Source organism: Rhamphochromis longiceps, linkage group LG3 (genome assembly GCF_057381845.1).
Source record: "Rhamphochromis longiceps isolate RC_006_pf linkage group LG3, R_longiceps_female_GT1.1, whole genome shotgun sequence".
Taxonomy (NCBI): Eukaryota; Metazoa; Chordata; class Actinopteri; order Cichliformes; family Cichlidae; genus Rhamphochromis; species Rhamphochromis longiceps.
In genome coordinates this window covers 19447493-19456010 of record NC_140559.1, presented here as the reverse complement: position 1 = coordinate 19456010, position 8518 = coordinate 19447493, and the positions used below count along the sequence as shown (strand labels likewise).

General features: G+C 41.3%; 1 protein-coding gene across 2 annotated transcripts in view; it reads left to right on the top strand.

Moving 5' to 3' along the window:
• The first annotated feature begins 5740 nt into the window (after positions 1-5740).
• The window catches only part of LOC146673302 (kinesin-like protein KIF1C), a 32094-nt gene continuing 29316 nt past the window's right edge, over positions 5741-8518 (top strand). The window contains exon 1 of one of the 2 annotated variants that reach the window (XM_085390017.1): positions 5741-6390. The gene's annotated coding sequence lies outside the window, so the exon portion shown is untranslated. The remainder of the gene's footprint in view (positions 6391-8518) is intronic. The other variant, XM_085390024.1, reaches the window with a different exon arrangement.

Sequence of the window (8518 nt, the reverse complement as noted above, 5' to 3'; positions counted from 1 at the left end):
CTCTCCACAAAACTGCTATTCATGTATATAGGCTGAGCGTCACATCTGTTTCTCCTGAAGTATTTCCATAGTTTTTTGTGGCATTGAGGACCAAGTTGGTATTACTAAAGAGTGTACAGTAAGGATTCAGCATCTGTGGGGAGCCAATGTGTAAGCTGAGTGTTGGGATGAGGTAGGGCCCTACTCTGACACTCTGGGTGGTCGCTGAGGACCTCGTCAATTCAGAAGCAGATGTGTAGCCAAGGTTCATCATTTTTGTAGGCAGTTTGTTATGGCTGCGTTAAACATCTGGCTAGAGTCAGTGTAAAGAAACTCAGTATAATTGTATTCCAGATGGGTAAAAGCAGTTTTGGGTTGATGAACCTTTCAGTGTGTTAACACAACGCCAAAAGGAAAGATATAATCTCGAGAGAAGCAGCTATTGTTGCCCGTCAGTCTCAGAATAGTTATAAGGCCATTTCCAAATAATCTACGGTCCATCATCTTGCAGTGAGATAGATTATTCTCATGTGGAAAACATCCAGAAAAGTTATCAGGACTCCCAGGAGTGGACATTCCAGGATTTAATCCCATGGTCATAGCGTGCAATGCTCAGAGAACATGCAAAAGCCCAAGAGCTACAACTCAGACTCTGCAGACCTTGATTAGCATGATAGAGGTTAAAGTTCATGACAACACAATAAGAACAACACTGAATACGTTTGGGTTGTTTGGAAGGGTTGCTAGGAGATTGGCTCTCCAAGAAAATTGGTTCTGTTTATCTGGACGTAGCGTTTCGTGGGAGAAACTTTTCGTCGCTCATCCAAGTGACTTCTTCAGTCTCAGCTGACTGCAGGTTTCCCCAATCTTATAAACAGTCATGTGCATGGCTGTGCCGTGGTGGCAGTTTGATGATTTAGCTTGCTCAGCAGTCACAAGACCTGGACACCTTCAAGCCATTCATTGGACCATGAACTCCTCTGTATGCAAAGGAGTTCATGGTCTAGAGTCAAACATGAGGCCATTTGTACAACACCTATTGGCTCATGCTACAGGACAATGATCCCAAATGCAGCAGCAAATCTACAATTTGATGGCAGAAAAAGAAAAGGATCAAGGTGCTGCAACGAGCCAAATTCCAGACTTCAGTCTGATTGAAGTCCTGTGCCAGGACCTTCAGAGCTGTGCATAAACAGATGACTGCAAACTGCAATAAACTGAAGCAAAGTTGTAAAAGTGAGAGGGCAAAGATTCCTGCATCATGATGTGTAGTGACTGCTAAATTTATCCTGGACAAACTTTAGGTTGCTGCTGCTAAAGGTGGTTCTACAAGCTAATGAATCATGAGCTATTCTCAGATTTTCCACACACACTTCTTCATTTTGTCTTAATTTTAGAACCTTTTAAAGAGCAGAATGTTTTTCTAATATGTCCTAAAACACCGAAACCTTTTCCACTGCTGTATTGTTGACTGGATGATTGAAACAGCTCAGTTAGTTTGAAGCATTACTTCAATTAATATTACTTTCAGGGATCATAGGGAAATGAAAACTGTGTGTAAACAATCAGCTGTCAGGGCTGGTGAAGTTCAGTGCTTACTGCCGTGTGGCTACGACATGGAGCAGATGAGACGCTGCAGAGTGAAAGCTGCTCTTTTTCCTGCAGAGTAAGAGCGCCCTCTTCAGGCACTACACTCAAAAACAAACAGTCTGATTTCCTTTGCTGCCTGTTAATCTGGTTTTATTTGAGGCTTTTAGCTTTATGAAAAAATGTCAACATCAAGAAAATATTAAAAACACCTCTGTCAGTACTTTATTATTATTATGAATATTATCATTGTTGTTGTTGCTTTTGAACTGTTTGATCCTATACTTGTATGGATATGTTGTGTCTTAAAAGCAGAACCAGGGGCAAGACCTACAAATTAGCTTTGGCTAGAAATCCTGTATGCACTGCATCAGCTGTATACGTGTTTAAATGCTGCAATGTTAATATGTGCCATCAAATAAACACAAATACAAAGCTATATGAGTCTCTGTGGTGGCTCTGAGGTTGGAAAACAGCAACAAAAATGAGGGGAAAAACAGTAAAACCTTTTAAAACATAGTTTAAAGTTTGTGTAATGATAATATTTCACTTTGTGAAAATGTTAGGGGCCAGGTTTTGTTTTTGTTTTGGGCAAATGCATGATTTTTTCACATAAAGAATAGTTGAAGCAGGACTCTAAGGAGCAATTCTGAAATACCTGTACTGAGGAAGTGGCCATGAACTGGATTTTGATTTAAGCCATTTGAGTTTCCCTGTGATCATTAAAACAAGATAATTAGGATTTTTAATAAAAGTATTTTTGCTCTGGTTCCTTTTGTCTTGTGTTAAATGAAGAGCACTTATTTACTTTCCAAAGATGCATTTTCGTGCCATCCTAAAAATTCACTCACTGTTTAGTTCAGCTGCAGCCACAAACATCTAGAACATCTCAAACCTCCAGGTCCATGTGTTTTTTATATCGATAAGAACAAAATTTAATATGTCATATCTGAGGCCATTTTTAAATAATGTAATTATATAATGTAATTATATAATTTAACGAATAATTTAATTCAAATAATTGTAACCCCTCATTATAAAACATGAAATCCAGAGAGTAGGAGTTCTATAAAGTTTCATGTTTTGATTTTGACTGCCTATCAGTAGTGATGCAGACACTGTGCTGTAACTCTGAATTATGCCATATTCAGAAGTTTGCAGATGACACGGCCATCATGGGGTGTATCTGGGATGATCAGGAAGAGGAGTACAGAAGTCTGGTGAGGAACTTTGTCGCATGGAGTCACACAAACCACCTGCAACTCAACACCTCAAAGACTAAGGAACTGGTTGTGGACTTCGGGAGGTCTAGAGCAGGTCCACTGCCGGTTCAGATAGAGGGGGAGGAGGTGGAGGTGGTCAACAAGTACAAGTACCTCGGGCTGTGGGTGGACAATAAACTGGACTGGTCATGCAACACAGAGTACCTGTATAAAAAAGGCCAAAGCCGACTGTACTTCCTCAGGAGGCTGAGGTCTTTTAACATCTGCAGGAAGCTCCTGAGAATGTTTTACCAGTCGGTGGTTGCTGGAGTACTTTTCTATGCTGTGGTGTGCTGGGGGAGCAGCACAGTAAAGAGGGACTCATCCAGGCTGGAGAAACTGATCAGGAAGGCTAGCTCTGTGGTCGGCATGAAGCTGGACACTCTGGTGACAGTGGCAGAGAAAAGGACACTAAAGAAACTGATGGACATTATGGACAATGCTGGGCATCCTCTGCACACGGCCATTAACAACCAGAAGAGTCTGTTCAGTGACAGGCTGCTTCTCCCCAAGACAAGAACTAACAGACTTAAAAACTCCTTTGTCCCACACGCCATCAGACTGTTTAACTCCTCTCTGGAGGGGAGAGGAAGGGGAGACAGGAGGACAAAGGAGGGGGGAACAACTAAGCTGTAGTGCCTCTTCACCTCACTGTGCAATACCTTTTGTGCAATACTTTTTGTAAATAGTCAACAGTGCAATAGACTCAATACTTGAAATGTGCAATTCACTTGTATTTTTATTTTTTATTCCTATTTATTCTATTTATCCCCTTTGTATATTTTATTTATATTTGTCTCTGTATTTATATATGTGTGTGTGTGTGTGTGTGTATATATATATATATATATATATATATATATATATATATATATATATATATATATATATATATATATATATATATATATATATATATATATATATAAGTCGAATTTCCCAGAGGAACCCACCCGAGGGATTAATAAAGTTCTATCTTATCTTATCTTATCTTAATGTTCAGTGGTGTCCAGCAGAGGGCGCAGCGGCTGTGGGGGTTTTCCCTTTAACTCGGCAAAGTGTTGACCTTTGACCTCTGAGCTCCACCTCAAATTTATGACATCACAGGACAATCCCAGGCCTTCCTGAAGGAAGCAAAATGTGGACCAGTCCACTTTCAACTATGCTATGAGTCACAAGAAGGTCAAAGGTCAGGCACAATCAGCAGCATGTTGACAGAAACTCTGTAATGTATGTGTGTGTGTGTGTGTGTGTGTGTGTGTGTGTGTGTGTGTGTGTGTGTGTGTGTGTGTGTGTCTGTTTCCTGACTTCCAGGTGTTTCCTGACTCCACCTTCTCTTGTTTTATAGACACACACACACACACTCAAGCTCGTACTGCTATCTTTGTGAGGACCCTCCCTGAGATAATAGAGTCACATGTCCTTGAAAACCAGAACTGACCCCTCCAGCAGTCCTTTAAAGGTCCCAAAGGAGGACTGCCCACAGTCCTCACAAAGACAGAGAAACAATAGACACACAAAGTAGTTTTTTGGGTTGTTTTTTTTTCACTTCAGAGGACGTCACACAACTTCCAACCTTTCCCGGGACTCCCACCCTAAAGTCCTCACCCAGAAACGGAATAACCTGTCTTATGGGGATGTGCTTTTTGTCCGTTAAATGAAGTCAAGTCGCCACAGCATGACTGTGTAAACAGCATAAAACACACACAGGCACACTTGTGATGTTTTACCTTAAACACGCATACAGAAAGACACAAGATAAGAACGTGTTTACTCATCAAACAGAGAAGTTAATTTACTTTAATCACACTGTGGTGCTGTTCAGTTTTAAGCATTACACAGAGATGTATTTCTTATATTTCGCTCTGCCCATTAACACAAATACAGTCGTGTATTTTTCAGATTTTTCCAGTTGTTAAGAATAGCTAAATTAACTATCAGTAGCTCCTGTGTGCAGTAAACCCATGAATGTGCACACAGCTCCCACTACTATACTCTGAACCTGAAAACTGACAGATTCTTAATGAAGTTCTGCAACATCTGCTGAATCTAATGTAATTTATGAATTTTTATTATAGTGGACATCAAAAGCGATGGTTTCTGTAAAAAATGAAGATCACATCGATCTTATCTTTGCCGGAGGCATGATGCTGCACGTTTCCCACAAAACACTAATATTTGACATGACTCTGTTCAAGTGTGGCTGGAATTTACTATCTTGATTAAAATGATAAGAGAGCAGTTTTCCTACAGTCTCTGGAGCGTTGCTCAGAAGTCCATCTTAGATTGAATCACTCAGTTTGGATTGCATCAGTTACAACAGCTGATCAACCCTCAGGGTGACTGTGGTCTGGGAAACAGACGGACTGCTCCTTTAACTCCTCCACCATCAGGGACGACATGGCGCCAGAGATCGTCTCGGAGTGAGATGATTCACTCCACCAGGCCTTCAGTTAGCGATCCTGTTCATTAGCGGCTCATGCCTGTACGTTCCCCACTGATCCCAGAGCAAGTCACCACTGTCACGGCAGCACTGGACGATTTTCAGCTTTTAATTAAATTATGTATGTATTCTGAATTATGTGCGTTATTTATTAAACATAAAGGTTTTTAGTTGAGCACAAAGAGAAGCATGTTTAAAATGTAATGCACTTATTTATAGAGAAGCTCAGATCAGCTTCATTTCAACGTGGAAACACTGGCATGACGTGTTCAACCCTAATGTAGCTCCTTGTTCCGGTTGTCATGTTGCTTATGAGCATCTTTAATGATGAACGCTTTTACTAGTTTTTTCATCAGTGGTGGTAAAAGTAACACTTTGTTACGTTTTTGTTACAAAGTCCCGCGCGGACAACTACAATGTAACTAAAAGTATCATAAGTCACGTGTGCGAGCAGAGTGAGACCTCTGTCCGTCTGTCTGTCTGTGAGCGTCCCAGCTCCGTCACGGGGACGCGCCCGCACACACACGCACTCACCCGCCGCGCGGCCAGGCCACCGGCCAGCCTCTCCGCCTCTCTCCCCTTCTCTTCTCTCTCCTTTTCCTCCATTTTTCCGTTCAAACTCTCCGCTCACTCCCAGCTCGCCGCTCGAGGCCCGCTCCACGCGGACAGGAGCGCGAGGAGGCGGACTGACCACCGGATTAGCAACTTTTTCCAGCGACGGGCTGTCCCGGAGCTGCCGTGATTCACCGCCCCAGCAGCCAGCGGCGGGCCTCAACTTTCCCCAGCCTGGGCTCACGGACGGTGACGTCAGCCCGGAGAAAAGTTGAGCTCGAGGCGCCGGTGCTGCCGTTATTCCCGGGAGCAGCTCCGGTTAGTGTACGCTGGAACTTTTCTGTGAGGCAGCAGCGCCCCCACCCAAATCCCTCCACCCCCACCCTCTCTGCCCGGCTGTCCCGGTACCGACAGGCCCGCACCGGGACCGGAACCAAGAGAGGCTGCTGCCCCGCGTGCCTTTGTTTGTTTATTTGTTTGATTTGACTGAAGGTGGACATGGAGAGAGAGTGAGCGGGGCATCGTGTGGCTTCCACGAGACTCACGGTTTCCTCCGGTCCTGTACAGGTGAGTCATCTCCGGTAACGGGATCCAATCAGAGCGGAGCACACATAGTTATTAATGCTGTTATTATGACTGAGGTACTTTTACTGCACTTTTCCACCTTTATGTGTTATTAATCCATTTAAGAGTTAATTCTTCTTTTCATGTATTCATATTTTCAGTCATTTGTCGTTTTTATTCATTTGGAAAACAGATTCGGTTAGTTTAGAAGTTCAACTTTACAGTAAATAAAAGTTTAGAAACTTAAGAACAGTAAATACAAATAAACAACCTGTGGATTTAGTTCATTTCAACTCATTTTTATTCATAATTTAAAGTGTGAGGGGTTTCTTGCCCCGCATGTTAAATGTCTTAGTTGTTCTAAATGTATTTTTCATTATTTTGAGCACAAATGTCTCCATTTGTTTCAAGCACAATCCTGTAAAGAATGCAAATCTCTGCGGATTTATGCATCTGAAAAGGAAGACCTGCTGATTTATTTCCTCTTGTTTTATTATAAAGTGAATAATGGGGCTGGAGTTAAGACTAAATGAGATGCATCACCTTGAAAGCAGCACCGTGTCTCAGAGTTAAAGCTGCCCGCTGATAATGAAAATGATAATCGTTTGCAGCAGTGCTCTGTGAAGGTCAGGCTGTGATAATCAGTGTCATGTTTTTTGGTATTCTTGGTATTCTCAGGTAATCTGCAGTTTTATTGCTAAATGGTAGTTGGAGCTCAATCTGTGCTAGAGAACATTTTCATTATTGATTAATCTGCAGATTATTTTCTCGGTTAGCTGTCTTGTCTGAATCAGATAAAGATTATCAGAAGACACAAAGTCTGTGATGTCAGCAGGGATTGATGCAAAATATTAAACATTACATCATCAAATTATAACAAAAACTAAACTAAATCTACTTTAAACACATTTTCATTCATCAGAACGGAAGCCTGTATATAAAAGATGGACACAGCTACTGCGACGTCGCCCACTGGTTTCTGGATCCAGAAGTGATGTCTGTCACTAGAACATATGCACCAACTTTTTCTAAACATTGGCAAAGCGGGTTTCTTCCTGTTCCTGCATTTCACAATAAAAGCCCTCAGATGCATTCCAGCACTTTTACACTCACCTAATTGGTCGCTTTGTGCACAGTGATGTAACAACAGCTTTATACCAGCTGTTGTTGAATAAGTGCTGCATAATCTGTAATTTGTATTTGTGTTAGAACTAGGGCTGTGCGATATGACCAAAATCTCATATCCCGATATAAGAATTCTATCGTCCGATAACGATATAAATCATAAAAATGTAACATTTTCTGTAAATTCTGTGAATCTCGGGCAGCTCGACTTGCGTGAAGTGTTTCCAGCTGGGCGTCGCGTACCTGGAGTCGAGTTTTTAACAGATGCATGAAATTATACATTTTTAGACATAAGTTGTAACGGCCGCCGTTTTTTTGTGAGTATTTATTACACGGCGTGCTGCGGGGAAAAGCCTGTTCTAACGTTTGAGTCTAAGATTTATTTTTTAGCACCTGGCGGCTCTTTTTTGCTTCTCATCTTTCACGTGATGCAGTTTATTTTGAAAAGTCTCAACAGGATCTTGAGCTTTATTGTGAAAGGTTTATGTGGAAAATAAACAAGCGGACACGCGGTGGTTTTACCGTCGTTGCTAACGTACAACGCATAAAAACAGGCGCTTGTCCGTCCATAGTGTGGTTATATAAAATATAAGAGAAAGAGAGAACTTTAAGAAATGAATATAGCCACTACAGTGACCATCAGAAATATCAAAATAATGAAAAAATATTGCCGTAAACAGTTTATTTTGCGACACCACGAAACAAACGATAGCGTAAAATGAAACAATAGATGTTTTTATATCGTCATCCGATATATATCGTTATATCGAACAGCCCTAGTTAGAACATATTAAAATAATAATAATTTACACATTTAGACCAAGCTGAATAAAAAACAGATCTTTACACTGGTCATTGTGCATTATGTGAGTTTACATTAAGGTAATTTACATTAGCACAATGCTTCTGTGCATGCATGTGCATCGACACAAACATACAGATGATAGCTTATTTCATCCGTTCGCTTCTCAGAAACAAGGAAAGCTTGAAAACTCCGAACTGAGAT